This window comes from Pithys albifrons, chromosome 6 (assembly GCF_047495875.1).
Source record: "Pithys albifrons albifrons isolate INPA30051 chromosome 6, PitAlb_v1, whole genome shotgun sequence".
Lineage (NCBI taxonomy): Eukaryota > Metazoa > Chordata > Aves > Passeriformes > Thamnophilidae > Pithys > Pithys albifrons.
The window spans coordinates 23,135,562-23,151,895 of NC_092463.1; the positions used below are offsets into that span (position 1 = coordinate 23,135,562).

Consider the following 16,334-nt stretch of genomic DNA (forward strand, 5'->3'; position numbering starts at 1 on the left):
GTTAGACCTTCAGCAAATAAACAAGGAGACTTCTAGCAACATCCAAGTCTCTTCTCTGCCATCACCACTCCACTACCCAGCAGTAAGATCCTGCAGCTTGTTTGTAGGCACTGTATTCACGCTCGTAGGAGGAACATCCTGTTGGAGGATGGCAGGGTGACGGGGATTTTCATAGAGATCTGTACAAGCTGTCTTTCCCTATCAGGTCCTTGCTGCTATCCCCTTCCCTCAGTACCAGATATTTTGCTCCTGGTGGCCAAAAGCAATGGGCTCCTCCTGAAGATGGTGCTAGTATCTGCTATTTCAAGCTTTCCTGCACAGAAACGTCCCAAATGCAAACCTTCACCCTCTCAGCCCAACCAGTTCAAGTCTCTCCACCCAGCACTGCTGTTTCGATGCCAGACTGCACAGAGAAATTTCAGGAGCAGAAGACAGTTGAACACCCAGTCCAGCTCTGTCCCTTCTCTCAGGCACCTCCAACTCCAAAGGAGCCAACATACCATGCTCAGGCCTGTAACACAGCCCTTGCAGTGTACCCCAGCTCCTCTGGAGCTCATGTCCTGCTCACTCTCCTGCCTTTTCCCTGGTTCCTTCAACTCCACGTAACCACAGAAACTTACCTCAAAATACCCAAACCAATACTTTTCTAGACCATTTGTTCCAGCTAATCTCATCTTTTATGGTGCTGCTCTCAGAAAAGTTTATACAAATTATATAGCTGCAGCATTACCATTAAAATAACTATTGGGAGCAACCAGTTAAAAGTAAATCATGTTCTAGGAACAACACATGCAGCAGAAACAGCGAGAGCAGATATCTGCTCATGTGCATCAAGAACAGCTTGAACTCAGACTTGTAGGACATGTTCAGTCTCCCTCTGGTTGGAGAAGTATGGGTTTTGGTATACAAAGTAAGAGATCACAGGGACACTGTGGGTCATGCTTAAAGTCACTGCTGAAACCCCTAAGCTAAATTTTCACACCACACATAGGAGTATTTTGCAGTACTCATGTGACAACACTCTGTGATAGTATCTCAAAGGTTCAACCAAACCCACAGCATCTCCAAAACAGTTCCTGTTCCCAGCTATGCCACTGCCATTGTGCTTTTACTGATCTTTAAGGCCCAAAGGAGGAAATACTGTTGTGAATAACAGAGCTGCATGGATACCTTCACCTCCAGGAGGCATCGGGACAGCTTCCTGTTAGCTGTGTATGAGGCAGTGCTTCTAGATGCCAACCACAGACAGGTGTCCCTCAGCAGCTCTGTTCTGGAGAAGTGACAGCAATGGACTAGTCAATAAACACAAGAAAATGAAGCAATAACATAAAGGCAGAAATTGCAATATATGGTCTATCAATTATAGGTCTTACTCAGAGGAAAGATGCTAAAATAGGGTCAGAATGTGTAAAGCAATAGAGAAAGACAATCCTTCTTTCTAATCTTTTTGATGGCTGTGACTAGACAGTGAATGTATGAGATTTGTCATTGAAACTGATTTGCTGGATAATTTCTATGACGCATTTTCAGTGTGTGTAAGGTTTGCCTTGAATATTCAGTGCCCTCTTTGTTTTGTTGATATACCAGCATATGTTTATTCTCACTGGTTGGGGGGGCACTACTCCAGAGAATCAGATTTCCAATTAAAAATAAGGCATGTCTTTAATGTGAATACAATTTTTCAAAATTTGTCTTTTCCTTGAAGCATCCTGCCAGCAAACTCATTTGCTAGGGGATTCACGGACAGCTGAAGTAACAAAACATCAAAACAAAGTCTTGGGAGTGCTGAGATGACTAATTTGCGTTTCCCAGCATGCCTACACACACACTGCCTCAGCGTCCCACTCTGGCAGGGACAGGGTTACTGATTTTGGCTGGCAGGTGGGCAGCCAGGGTACAGGGCTGCTGATGGAGCAGTCAGGGGCCCCATAAAATCAGCAATAAAGCCAGGCTGAGAACCTAGACTGTGCCTCCTATAAAACAAGCACCTGTGCTACCTGACTTCCTCTGTATCCTTCTGCCATCACAAGTAGATTGTGGCCTGGCTGTGGGAGGGCAAAACAAAGACCACTGTAACAGGGAGACCAGGTTCATGCCTTGGTGTGCACAGGACCAGATAGGGAGGCAAACCTCCAGCATCCCCCCTGCGGGAGTGCAGTGACCGACCTTGCGGAACTGCAGTGAGAGGGAGGGCAGGAAACCCGAGCCACTACTACTGACTCAGCACAGCTAAGCAAGTACCTCAGGATGGCAAAAGGCTCATTAACACCCTGCACTGAGCTCAGCACACACCCCAGCAGAGGCAAACATGGGGCATGGTGACCTCTTGTTTCTGTTTTTCAGTGCATGGCAGAACAGGTGCACCATGTGCCATATCTGTCCCCAAGGGGGTTGAGTATAGAGGGGATGGGACCACAGATTCAACCCTCCAAAAGCCCACGGAGGTCCAAGGCATTCCTCCCTGACTCTCCTTTCATCCTTTCCTCTTAGATTTGTGGCCTCCAGGTCCAAAAGGCAAAGGGAGGATCTGGCTGCTCATGGCCTGTGAGGTGGGCATGTGTGGGGCAGCAGCATCCCTGGACACAGATCTTTGCACCAGCTTCAGTATCTTCAGGAAAGGCATCTGCACAGGAGACCAATGTTACTGTGGCAGTGCCTTTCCTCCCCCAGGGCTGTGACCACAGAGATTGGAACCAGATCCTGTTGGGGAGCCAAACTGCTGGACAGAGAGAGATTCATAGCACAGACACTGACACTGGTGTGAATGCTGTGCCCATACTCTGGCAGGCCACGGCATAGCCAACCCGCCAGCAGAAGACCCCACCCCATCACCAGTAGGACATGAGACATACACCAGCCGGTTCTGTGAGCCTACTGGAAACCAGATGCACCTTCTAAACAAGGAGAACCATACCAAGAGCGGCAACGTGGCTGGTGGGCTACAAAGGCTGGGGTTAGTACGGTTTGGAGGCAAAGGACCACTCTGCAGCAACAGATGACTCCTAACAGATATAAAACACTGGCTCAAAGACTGGTTTTGTAATTGCCAATGAATATACAATAGAGAGGTCAGGACAGCTATTCTCATATGTTCTTCCCCTTGGTTGTAATCCTGTCTTTGGCACTGCCACTCCTATACCCAGTACTTCACCATTCCTAAACTGCCCTGCCTACACGGTCCATCTAAATAATGTAGCCCACCAGGAGGCTGAGACTGACCCCATTTTGGGGAGCCAAGCAAGTTTTTCTGTGCTCAGGATGCCACTACCTTCAGGAAACTTTGTGCAGGGTCATGCTGACCCAGGGACTCACCCAAAACCGATACAGCATTTGAGAACCAAACCCTCTCCTGTCATTTCTCCCCGTGGTAGCTGCCATGTCACCCTCAGCTCTTTGCTCTCCCCTTCTTGCCCAGCACCACCATGCAGGGTGGGGTTTTGGCACTTGGACAGACTAAGCTCCACAAAGTTTTTCAACAAGAAGGTATCCCAGTCCGCAACCTCTGCAGGACAGTTGTGACCTTCCTCTGTGGTATCAAACAGCCACCTACATAAGCCCCTTCTCCTGGAGTGATGCTTGGACCAAGCAGGCCAACATTTACTGCAGCGCTCCTCAGCACAAGAATGAAGTCAAATCCCAGGCAACTGAGAGCAAACAGTGCTTACAGTGAGATCTACAGCCACAGAGATTTGTTTGGGCCAGTGCGTGGGAGATGCTGTGCACAGAGCAGCTCTTCTCCAGCGCCTCCTCCACATGTGCTAGCCAGCAGCTGCTGGAGCCAGCGCACTGAAACTGGGAAGGAGGAATCGGAGCGGAATTTATTCATTCCACCCCCAGCCATTTTTGCCACATCTGACTAAGCTGCCACTGCAGGCTGACTCTAACCCATGTTTGGTTTGCATTTCCCTCTCCCGTTGTGCACACAGTGTGCTGAGCCCCTCACACCACACTCTGTGTGTACAACGCACCAAACAAACACGAGTGAATGGTCCTGCAAGCTGCCCAGGGCAGGTGCCCATTGCTCATTCTGCATCATGCACTCTTGTTCTCTGCTAATAATTAAATCAACACTCTTCAACACCATGGATTACCTGGGCCAAGCCCAGCCCAGGCAGAGGACAGGGAACTGCAGGGCTGCTGGTAAGTAATGGCCGGGAGCAGAGAGCCAGGAAAGGCGCATTATAATAAAAATGGGGACAGACTTTTCAACAGGGCCTGTAGTGACATGATTTTAAACCAAAAGAGGGCAGATTCAGACTAGATATAAGAAAGAAATTTTCTATGTCGAGGATGATGAAACACTGGTGCAAGCTCCCCACATTGATGCTAGATATCCCATTCCTGGAAACATTCAAGGTCAGGCTGGACAGGGCTGTGAGCAGCCTCATCTAGTAGATGATGTCCCTGCTCATTGCAAGGGGGTTGGACTAGATGACATTTAAAAGTTCCTTCCAACCCAAACTTTTGTATGATACCATGAAAAAGCCAGGGCTAACAGCAGGGGATGGAGACCCAGGTAGCTCACAAGTGGGAAAGGGGCAGGGTATCATCCCTGGGTTCTCAGTCAACACATACACATGCACTTCCATTCAGAAAAACAGTATTTGGGGAAAACAGTAAAGAGACATCCTGGTACCACCAGATCCCTGTTCCAAGTTGGGATGTTGCATTCTGTTCATAGTCCCCCAGGAAACCCCTGCACTTGCAATTAATTAATGATTAATTAATACATGCAGATGAGGACAACTCACAGCCACTGCTGCCTTTGTGACAGAGCCATGGCAGCAGCCACCCCTAGGGAAGGGTTTGAGCTTCCCTGCAAAGGGTACCTCCAGCTCCAGGTATTGCCTGCCAGCTCCATGACCAGAGCATGTGTCCGTGCACAGCCAGTCTGGCAGAGGCAGTTCACATTTGGCATTGAAGACCAAGGAAGGCACCTCTCAGCATGGCTGCAGTGGTGGTGGGATGTTGGGCATTTTTAGGCAGATTGCTTCTTCTGCCACCCAGGTAACAGTGCTCACACAGAGAGGGATTTTAAGGCCTTTGTGAAGGAAAGTGCCATCTCCACTTGGAAAAACACTCTCTTGCAAAAACCTGTATACAAACCAGGAGCAGCTGTGCCTTGGTCAGGGCCTGAAGTTGTCACTGTGAGTCATAGGCACCTTTCACAATGCCACAAGGTGCCAGGAGCACTGTGGTGCCTGGAGATGAGGGAGAAGACAGGATGGAGATAGGGAAAAAGCAGCTCTTTCCTGCTCAAGTCCCTTCTGCTGTTTGGAGAGCAGGAAGCTGTGGGAGTCGGAAAGGAGAGTGGGAGGTTTATATTCTGCCTTTTATAAAGCCACCTGCTGCAGAGACTGCCAGCTGCGGGAGCAGCCAGCACAGCTACAGCTGTCACTAGTGAGCGGAGGGCACTTCACCTGAGAGCAGAGGGAGTGAGATACACAAGCAAGGATTTTTGGCAGGGAGAGGACATGGTCTGTGCATGAAAGTGATGCAGACTGAGAAGCCCAGCATCATATTGCTTGCGTTTCAAGCCCTTGCACATCTGCTTTCAACTGCTGAGTTCCAGCAGTTGGCCCTCCTTACAACTGATGGCCACAAGCCTGCTGTGCCATGGGACATGGGGTCTGGCACTCATGCTGCTGGTCCCAACTCTGCTCCACTCCAGCCTGTTGCTGCCTGATGAGGACCTGGGACCACTCTCTCACTGAGCACCCTCATGCCACAGACTCCTAGGGGCAGTATTATGTTGTTCTGTTGATCCCCTTCTCCTGGGACCAGCCATTCACCTTCCTCCACACTGCTCTGGGGGATGCCTTGCTGCCTGGCTGCCACCAGAATTTTTACCCTTCATGCCTCCCCAGCTTCAAGGACCCACAACATCCCTCATGGCTGATTCTGCTGCAGCAGCAAAAAACCACTCCTGCCCTGCCCAGCTCCCCTCTCTGCAAGGATAGAAGCTTCTTCCTGAGAGCAGTGCATTACAACACTATATAGATACACATACACACATACAAAAGATGATTTTAGAGCATCTGCAGAGCTAGAACATTTCTATCATCTGTGCTTGGTGCCAGGAGAAGAGTGAGGTTTGGGCTGCAGCAGGAGCCCATGAGCACACCACATGCCAATCCTGGCCTTGACAAGGCTTTCCTCCCACCTCTGCCCAGCTTCCAAGCAGATTTGGGTAACACCATATGACTGAGATGAATCATGCTGCCCTGGGAGCACGGGAGCTGGCAGCTCAGTGAAGGCTGGCACTGACAGGGTGCACAAGTGGGGATGGCCCCAGCAGCCCCTGCGTACATCGCTTTGTAAGTCGCATCCAGCTGTGCCAGAGGGATTAGCTCTCAGGACACCGGTTTGAGTCAATCGTGTATCAAATGGAAGTAAAAATCTTTGATGGGTTACACAGGTGCCTGCGACAGGAGGACAAGGAGACAAGGATAATCCCCTGGGGATTCACCAGATCACCACCTATCTCCTGGAGTGCAAGCAAATTTGGTCCTTTCAAAGGAGGAAGGAAGAGACTGAACCGGTCTCACAGCCTCAACACCAGACTGTGGTGCCTTTGTCTGAGCCATGGCCCAGCCAACTGCACCCCCACCAGATCCTGCCCCCGTGCAGGGCAATCCCGGTACTGCTTTTCACTGGGGCAGCACAGGGAGCGGGCAGTCACTCTCCTCTGGTCACTGGGACACACATCCAGCCACCTCTGCAGCCCACACAGATTTCGGGGACGTGAGATGAGAGTTGCTGCTGCAGCCGAAGGAAGGCAGCTCTCCCAGGCACATGTGGAGCTGCAGAAACAGCTCTGCAAAGCACTGATCATTTCAGCCTCCTCCCGGTGTGTGTGACGGGTGGTCACATACGGTGACAAGACAACCTGTCCCCATCACTTCCATCATCCCTGGGGAATTCCCCTTGCCCACAACACCCGAGGACAGCTCCAGGCAAGTACAGGGCAGGGCACAGCAGATTCAAGCAGAACAAAGCAGACATCCCATCACACCCACTAGCCTGCTCTCATCTCCATGGAGAGGACCTGGGCAGTCAAACGGCCCTGGAGCATCAGAGATTAGAGGGAAACCATAGGACTTTTTGGGACAAAGACTGAGGCTCAAGCTCCCCCGCCAGGACACGTGTATCACAGGCGGGTGGCCCAGAACATGGAGTGAATGGGACACAGATGGTCAGCAAGCAGACTCTGTTGTGCCAGTGCTGCAGGCTGGCCCTGCCCCCCCCCCTCCTCCTCCCTCCCCTCCCCCCGCTGCCTTCCTGACCCTCTCTGGCTATGCCCATTGGCCAGCAGCTGCCCACAGCCACCGCAAGGGGCATCGGGAGTGACAGATGTGATGCAGAAAAACACAATAAATTGTTTTCTTTCCCTTTAGGCAGAGAAGGAAGTGTCACATCTGGACACGTACAGCAGTCAGGCTGGGAATGGAACAAGGCACTGGGAGGAGAGAAGCTGTGGGCTGGGAGGCACAGCATCGCCCAGAGGATGTGAGACAGATGGCAGATTTGGCAGCAGGGTGGTCACTGAGAGACCTGCAAGCTCTTCCTGCTGCAAGAGCAGGAAACTCAACACTATATATGGGCTGTCAGCCCAGCCTCGCAGGTTTGCTGGGGGGTCACATCCTTTTAAACATGCCACATCCAACAGTCAGCATCAGAGACACTTCATGGGCAAGTCAGACTTGAAAAAAGGCTATGTAGGATCAGGGGGGAAATGGGAGGGAAGAAAGAGAGATTGTCCCTGGTTTCTCTTGACGAGCCTGCCTTCCCTGCACACAGGGACACACAGCCAGGTTGGCACTCAGAGAAGGGCTGGAAGCCCCTGCACTGCTTTGCCCACTCTGTCAGCAGAGCAGGGTTCCCAGGCAGCCATCCCTTGGGCTCCACATCATCACTGCTCACGTAGAAGAAAGGGAAATTAAACATGAGGCACTGCAGCAGATGGCTGCAAAAGGAGCCTCTCCAAGTTCATGCCCCTGCATCCTTCCAGGGCACTTTGGGCACAGCAGAGCCAGCACCAGGAATACAGCCAATTGAAGAGGTTTGGGGACCCAGGCAGGGATCAGTGTCCCAGGAACAGCCACTGCAAGCCTCTTCACAGCCCTGCAGCTATTGAGACCCAGCTACAATTAGCAGGAATCAGAAAGGCTCTATGTCCATTTTGGAGGAGATTATTGGGTATGCAGCATTGATATGGAAGTGTTTGCACAGTGGCTGAGTGTCCTGTCCCAGTGTCAGACAAGTCTCCTGCTTTATGTCAGGCTTCAGATACACTGTTCTCCCTGCCTGCAGCTCCACCCAGCACATCCCAGCTTGCCACTGTGAGCGCTGGTCATGCCTGGCCAGGTTGGTCCTGCACTGAGTGCCCCAAGACCCTGATCCTGTATTCAGCCTCTGCAGCACCAGCAAGGCATTGATTAAATGAGCAAGGGTCTCCACCTCCTCAAAAGGGGCAGTTTGATTCCTGCTGTGCTGCATAGCTACTGTCTGGGAAGCATCTCCCCACCTGGAAACACCTCCGCCCAGTCTGAGAAAACCCAAGGTGAGAATGCATGAGACCTGAGCACAGCTGCCACCTGTCAGACTGACTTCCTGGGGCAACCAGTGCTTGCAGTAAAGCATGTGCATGTCCCACAAAAAATACAGCTCTGCTTCACCAATGCCAGCAGTACATCTGCACTTACTAGAGACAACAATCTGCACAACTGCAGATGCTGTAGAGGCTCTGGCTCATCCCAAGACCCTTGTGCCAACCACAGCCCTGGGAAGTTGAGCAGAGGTCTGAACAGGGAGGCTAATGCTCCTCCAGAGTGGTGGGCATCAGCATTTAACTGGTGCTGAATCCCACAGTGTTGCCTCTTCGCTGGGGATAGAACCACCTGCAGGACACACTGGTCTCAAAACCCTACCCAGCTGCTTTCCATGCATCTTCTGGCAGCACAGCTCTTGTTGAGGAGCACATGGATGTCATGCTGGAAGGAGAGGACCAAAAAGGGCAAAATCCAGGTGTGAGGAGCCACAAGAGGGCACTGGGAAGGCTTCTCCCAGTGGTCACCATGTGATGAAGAGACCTGTGCTAAATGAGCTGCAGAACCAGCGTGAACCTGAGAGCGGGTTCCAGCGATGCTGCTGCCTCTGTGCAGAACACCAGGCTGGCCACACACATGGGCATGACCATGAAACCCAGCCACCCAGACTAGCTTTGCTCAATGAGGGAGAGAGAGACCATTCAGCTGACACCCTGCTTTCCACCTCTCAAACAAGGGAAGCCCTGAGGAGCAGAGAGCTTTCCTCAGCCTGTTTAGGGAACATGGCCAGGCTGCAGCACTGAGAGCAGGACTGGACCCAAAGGTTGGCAGGTCCCACTCACACACCTGTGCATCTCTCCTCCTGCCCATAGGGATGGGGAGAACACAGCACTGGCATGGAGGGCTCCCATGAGCAGCTGGGGAGGTGGAGGAATGCCCCCGAGCATCGCTCCCAGCTTGCATTTTAAAGGCTACAGATGTACAGAAACCTATGCTGCCTCCAGGTTATCTTTCACAACAAACAAACAAACAAACAAACAAACAAAAACCAAAGCCCAGAGAAATGTGGAGTGAAATCCCTCCTCCGCTGAAACAAACTGCAGCATGCCTTTCACAAGGGCTGGAAATTCACCTTCTCATTATGGAGGGAAAGAAACCCCTGAAGTCTGACTCTATGCAGGGGCTCATGTATCTGTCCAAATAAAAAGCCGTCCCCTCAGACATCACTACCAGGACAAAGGAATCCTGAAACCTAGTAACCACACTGGAACACACATCAAGTCATCATAGTGAATGTATGTACGTACCCAAGACAAGACTTAGAGCATGGTCATAAGTCTCTATAAGTCCAATTACTAAAGTTTTACATAGCTAGCTTTATCCAGCCCAGTGCGTGGGGTATCAGAGAACTGTATTTGCAAAAACATCCATCCCCTGACTATCCTACAACGACTGAACAAAATCTGCAAGTCTTTAAAATGCACAGTTCTCAGGAGGTGACACAGCCACTGCAGCTGTTATTATCAGTATTTGCTTTGCTGGGGCTTTTTTTGTTTTTAAAGAAGGAAGAATTTGATGAAACTTCATGGAAGAAAACATAAGAAATTAAAAACTCAGATAAAAGAATATTAAACTTGATGAAAACCTCCCAGCAGAAAAATCCAATGAAGCTGCCTGATGAGAAGATTAGCAGCAGTAATATGAAGGGAAAAAGCAATAAAGAGGACTTGGAACCAGAACAAATAAAAGAATTATGACTCTTGGAAACATACACCTGACATAAAAGTAATCAGATTTTTTCTGAACTAAAAACTTTTTAAATTAAAAGACAGCCAATTAAAAACTGGAAGTTCTTACAACCTCGGATTCCTCTCACCAGCAAAAAATAAATCAGTAAAAAATCATGCAGTAAATCCTTGCTGCCAGAACTGCTCAGCAGCTGAGCAACTAAAGTTAAAGCCTGATGAATTGCAAAAGTGGCTCTGTCAGGAGGAATCTTTTTTGAAACCAGAGAGGAAAAAAGGTTTCAATTAACTCAGTACACTGATTAGTTTAGTCAAAGTTCTGAAAAAACACTGCAGGTAAATGTAGGACAGCATGGCTCCCTTTCAAAGCCCAATGAAGATGAAGTGTGAGAGGATAATCTCTACTAGTTCTGAATTCTTAAATTCCAGAAATAATAAGGTTATATCACTGGCTATATGTTATGCCTCCTATAATAAAATTCTGCTTCTATGATAGAATATTATAGTAATACAATATAGTATAGCAGTACAGTGTTGTTAAATTCATTATGTATATAAAGAATATTTCCATAAACTTATTTTCCTTTCTTTTGTGGACCCATACATATTAAACATTTTTATTTAATCAGCTAGAAACCACTTTTTAGGTGCTCGCTTTCTGCATTTCAAATTGGACTTAATTTTCCACTAAAATACAGCTGGACCAAATTTATAATAAATAATGGTGTGATATCTAATAAGAAATGCATCACTCACCATTTTGTAATGCTAGTATAGACATTCAGTACCTAAATAACTATATGTTATGCTGTAAACCCACTCACTTAAGCATGGTGCAGTCTCCTGCTGAGCCTGAAGTACCACATCATACTCATCACTGAGAATGAACATGTCCTTAGGAAAGGAGCAGATGTGTACAAACACAGTGAGATTAAAAATAGATACTCAGGTTGTGGCTTTCTGATCATTCATTTAAATTTTGACTTTAATCCATCCATCCTACTCAGCAGCAGGTCAAGAGCTAAACAAGGCACAGCTCAAACTTATTCTGAACACTGCAAAGTTTGGTTTGTTTTTCTGTCCTCTTTGCCATTATACTTCCATATAGTTCCGCCCTCCCTGAGAAAAGCAGCCCAGAAACACAATGAATGTATCTAGCCTGGAGCCTGTAAACCCTGGGAGTCTCCCACTTGTGTAGACACCTCCAGATCACTGCTTGCATACTCAGGGGAGCAAGGCAACCCCCAGCTTCTGGTCAGTTATCTAATGCTGTCTTGGGATTACCCCATGGTGACCGAATTTTTCAGAAGACAGGACAAATAAGCACAGAAGCATTGAAGCTGAAGGGAGATTGTCTAATCCAGCCTCCCTTCTCAAAGCAGGGTCAACTAGACAAGGTTCCTCAGGGCTGTGTCCAAGTAGGTTTTGAATATCTCCAGCTATGGACAATGTGCTCCAAACCACAGCCATGCCCAAAAGACCATCCCAACTTAGTGTTGGAACCAGATTCTCCAGACAGCTGTGCTCCAAACCCATGTGACCAGGGGCTGTCCCAGTGCCAGCTGGGATTGCAGCTGTGCAGGTGCCCTGTGGCCCACAGTCAGCCACTTTCACATCTCATGAGTCACCCTTCAGCTTCCCAGCCCTCATACAATCTCAGCACCTCAGCCTGTGCCACCCTCCTGATATGTCATCCTAGCACGGGTCACCTTGCTGCATGGGTAGCCCAGTGAGAGGATTACTCCAGCAGGGTCACCTTGGCTTGGACAACACAGGGTACACAGGCCTTGTCTCAGGATACCACAGGCTCACTTTGGGGCACAGTTGGGAGCTACCCAGCTACCCTTCCAAACCTAACTTGCCTCCTACAGCTTCTTTGAATTTTGGCCTCCCCTTGTCCATCCAACACAGCACATTAAGGGCCTCAACGTCTCAAACTCCATCACTTCCTGCGCTAGCTGGCTCCTACCACCAGGAAGAGCTCTCCAGTGAAGAAGGGCCCCTTCCTCCCTCTTAGGAGGAATGCAAAATTACATGACATATTTTTCCACCTCTCACAACCTGCTTCTCACCACTTGGGGATGCATGAAGCTTGGCTTGTTCAGATCCTGCCTTCCTCTCAGCTCAGCCACAAATCTGTGGATGAGAAGACACAAGACTTTGGTGCTGGGGATAGGGGAATCAGGTCATCCAAAGCTTTTGCATGCTCCCACTGAACACGAGCACTGAGCCTCTCTGCTCTGGGATTCCATTTTAGAAACATCTTTATTTGAGATCAAACTACCACTCCTCCTTGGTCAAAATGGTATCCACAGCTTCTCATGGGGACATCACTGGGAACTGCACAAATGATTCTTGTGTTGAAATGCTTCTATGCCATGGTGTTCATGCTCTCCAGAGGCTGGGCAACATTACAGTAATTTCAATTAGAAAGTCAGTTTCACAGGCAGAGAGGTTTCCTCTGCAGCCTTAGCATGACTGCAGCTCTTAAGCCAACACAGTCATCATCCAAGAGAGGGCTATATCAGGATAGGCAAGACAGGACAGCACTGGGGCTTAGGGAACCATCAAGATAAGCCATAAAAAACAAACCTGGTGAGAAGGTGTGAGATCGAGCAATGGTGGTACTGCCAAAGAGGTGAGGGTGACACAGGAACCAGGGCAGCTGGCTGGGAGAGAGAAGCCAATGCTCCCTGACAGGCTACTCTACCCCACCTTCCTCTGCTTGTGCAGAGAGTCCCTTGGGGACCTGACCTGCCCTTTCTCACTCATTAACCAGCAACAATAGTGGCCTGGATGACAGGAAGGCCTGTGCACAGCATCCTGGATGGCTGTCCCATTGTTGCTGTAATAGTGTAAGCAAACTGCTGCCATTGTCCCCACTTAATAACAAGGCAGGATCACAGTCTAATTACCAGTCTCTGACACATTTGAAGCAGTAACTTCAAGCCAGCTTTGAAAAGGTGTTTAGATACCTTAAAGTGTAGGTAGATGCCAAGTGGGATCTTCCAAAGCTCTAAGGCCTTCTGTGTTTGAAGTTGATAGCTGGTTAGGGACTGAACGTGATCAAGCCATAGCTGAAGGAAATTGAGACCGGAGCTGAATGTCCTGAAAAAATCTCAAAGCAAAATTGCTCTTACTCTGAACACAGTGGATCAGCAATGCAATATTTTGTTCAAACTTGGGGCTAGGTACACAAAATATATTCACAGCAACTAAAGTAGGTAAGAAATGCAGAAGTGACAAGAGCAGAAGGCTTTGGTGTTTGTAAGACTCGTGGAGGACTCAGCATCTGCACAGCACACTGTGTTTGCCTAAGAGTTTATGTGATTGATTAGTTTAATATCAATTGAATTCACTTGTGGGTGTTAGAAACATTTCTCCCTCTCCTTGCTGCTTTGGGTAAGCTCTGTTAAGATGGGAGTATTTCCTGTGAGGACTATTTTAAAGCAGTGACACTCCTTCTTTTACAACTCTGCAGATGTAGGCTCTGAAGCTGTGCAGAAATCTGTCCTATGCTCCCTTGGGCCAGAAGTCTCTGCATGGAAGGAGAGCAGCATTCACCTGCAAGGGTCTACACACACCCCTGATCAGCATCCCCAGAAAGCACCACTATTTCTGTCTCTGTTTGCAGGACCACCCTATGCTTACCATTGTCAGCAGCCACCAAACCAGAGATGAAATAGTTAAATCAGGGAAAGCTTTGAAGAGGAGAGCAGTTATAGAGTGATTCAAGTGTTATCATGCAAAAAAAATATATAGGAGCCAAAAATCATTGGAATGGAGCTTCAGGAGCCAGGATAGAGCCACGGGAAGAAGGCAGAGGTTTAAGCTCAAAGGGAAGCTGGAAAAGCCCATATGTGCTATGGAGTCAGAGGCTGCAGGGGCTGGCCGCCTCCTTGCTTTTATTTATTACTTATTTGTTTGCCAATGGCTGTTTGCCAGGACACTTAAGACAAATCCTTCCTGAAGGAGCTGCTTCTGCTTCCCTCTCCATCTGTTGCCTGGCCTTGACCACCAATTTGCAGGGCAGCAGAGAAGGCAGTGAGGCCATGGCTCTGTTCTGGTATCAGGGTCATTCTGCTTTCTATTTTTTCCACTTTCTCCCCTCTGAATAAATACTGCAAATCACTACAACAACACCTTTTATCCCAAACGACATATTTTGCTGTCTCTCTTTTGCTCAGAAAGGCAGACTGACCGGTCATACAGCTTTGTAAATGCCCAGCAAGGGCAAAGAGCTTTCTCATACCTTGTTTGCCCACCTGGTTTTCCCTTCACGTACTGCTCCCCCCTGAACTCTCTGAAAGGGGAGAAGGCAGGCATGAACATCAGTCCTGGGGATGGTGTCTAAACAGTTAAAAGGAAAAAGATGTTCATGCAGAAATAATATCTGCCACCCAGACAAAGGTCTCTCTCTCTTTCTCCTGGATAACACTCCTTCTGTTCAGGAGGTTTCTAATAGCAAACCTACTGTGCTAGAGAGGGTGGGGAAGCAAGGAAGGGAGAAAGCAGGGCCTTAGTCTGGTCGAAGTCATAAATTGGGGGAGAGCAGCTTGGCCAGAACATTAGTTCATCCTGACCCAGTAGCACTCTAAGAATCGTCAGTATCACAGAGCTGGAGGGAGAAATGGGGAGAAGTTCCACCTCCTCTCTCCTGCCAGCACAAACCAGACCTACCACCATCAGGTGTGGCTCCCAGAAGGAGGATTCTGCGGCCAGGATGCGTTGGGACTGAACATAAGCCATGACATGACACAGCAGTGGAGTGACATTTTATCTCACATCACAGGTCAGTGGTGCAGGTCAGCGTGCGTGCACTAGGAAAGGACACTGAGCGGCTGGGACTCACTCCCTGCGTCTACCACCAACTTGCTCCAGCAAACCAGGGAAGCCCCTGTGCCTTGCTGGGCCTCAGCCACCCATCAGGCAGACGGACACAGGCATTAGTTAAAAACGCTTTGAGACGTGGTCCAGGATGAAGGCAGGCAAATAGTGTCTCAATACAGCCAAGTGCCCAGAAATATTCCTCAACACCAAATCAAACCCGCCCCTGTCTCCCGGACCCGCAGCGCGGTCCCCGCGAGCGGTCCCGGGGCTGCCCGAGGAGATGCTGCTTACCGCGCAGTGAGCATCCCCCGCCGCAGTCCCCCGCGGCAGCCGCAGCTCGGCGCGGGCGGGCCGGGCTCAACCCCACGCAGGCTTCCCCCTCCAGCCCCAACCTCCCCACCGTCAGGTCGCGCTCCCCGGCCCGTCCTGCACCCCAGTCCCCGCTCGCCGGGCCCCCGGGCCCCCGCCCGCTGCAGCGGCAGCGCCGGTGAGCCCCGCAGCTTGGACCGCGGCTCCCGCCCCGCCGCCAACTCCCGCCCCGCACTAACCTGCTGGGGGTCCCGGTCCCGCTCTCTCCGGGCTCCGCGCCCACCGCCCCCCTACTCCCCTCCCCGCCTCGCCCCCGGGCTGCCCAGCGCCGGCCCCGGCCCGGCCCCGGCCCGGCAGGGAAAGGGGAAGAGAGCGACCGGGGCCGCCGCCGCGCCGCCCCGCCCCGCTCCCGCCCCGCTGCGGCGGAGAGGCCGCGGCTCCCGGGCTGCCCTCGCAGCAGCTCCGGGGCTGGGGCGCCGGGGCCTGCGCTGCCGAGCTCCGGGCCCCGCCGGGGAGCCGCGTCCCGGGCCGAGCCCACCGCGCTGCTTACCGCGCCGCATCCGTGCGGAGAGCGGGGCGCGGCGGCCGCGGCGCTCGGCGCGGGTCTGCGCGTCAGGCTATTTCTGGGTCTGAGGCTGTGGCCGCCGCATCCGCCGCTCCGAGCAGCTGCCGCGGCGCTCGGGCTCCTCGGGATGGCTGCGCGGCGTGTACCGCGGGGGAGAACGGATCCGGCCTCCGGGGCCGAGAGCCAGGGCGGTGGGGACACGGGGCTCAGTCCCCAACACAGTGGCAGAGGCAGGGGTGGGGGCATTTGAGACCTCAGCGTTTGCAAACCCTCTCTCCTTGATGTAGCATTGCTCAGCTGCTTGGCAGGGGTGGCAGCAGGGGTGGCAGTGAAGAA

At 50.8% G+C, this 16,334-nt stretch overlaps 1 protein-coding gene across 7 annotated transcripts in view; it reads right to left on the minus strand.

Moving 5' to 3' along the window:
* TMEM63C (transmembrane protein 63C) overlaps positions 1–16,125 on the minus strand; it is a 32,702-nt gene extending 16,577 nt beyond the window's left edge. For 3 of the 7 annotated variants that reach the window (XM_071557770.1, XM_071557775.1, XM_071557776.1), the window contains exon 1: positions 15,673–15,732. The gene's annotated coding sequence lies outside the window, so the exon portion shown is untranslated. Of the gene's footprint in view, positions 1–1,170; positions 1,271–13,269; positions 13,400–15,672; positions 15,733–15,983 lie in introns of those variants that run through there. The other 4 variants (XM_071557773.1, XM_071557771.1, XM_071557774.1 and 1 more) reach the window with 4 other exon arrangements.
* Between the last annotated feature and the right edge of the window lie 209 nt (positions 16,126–16,334).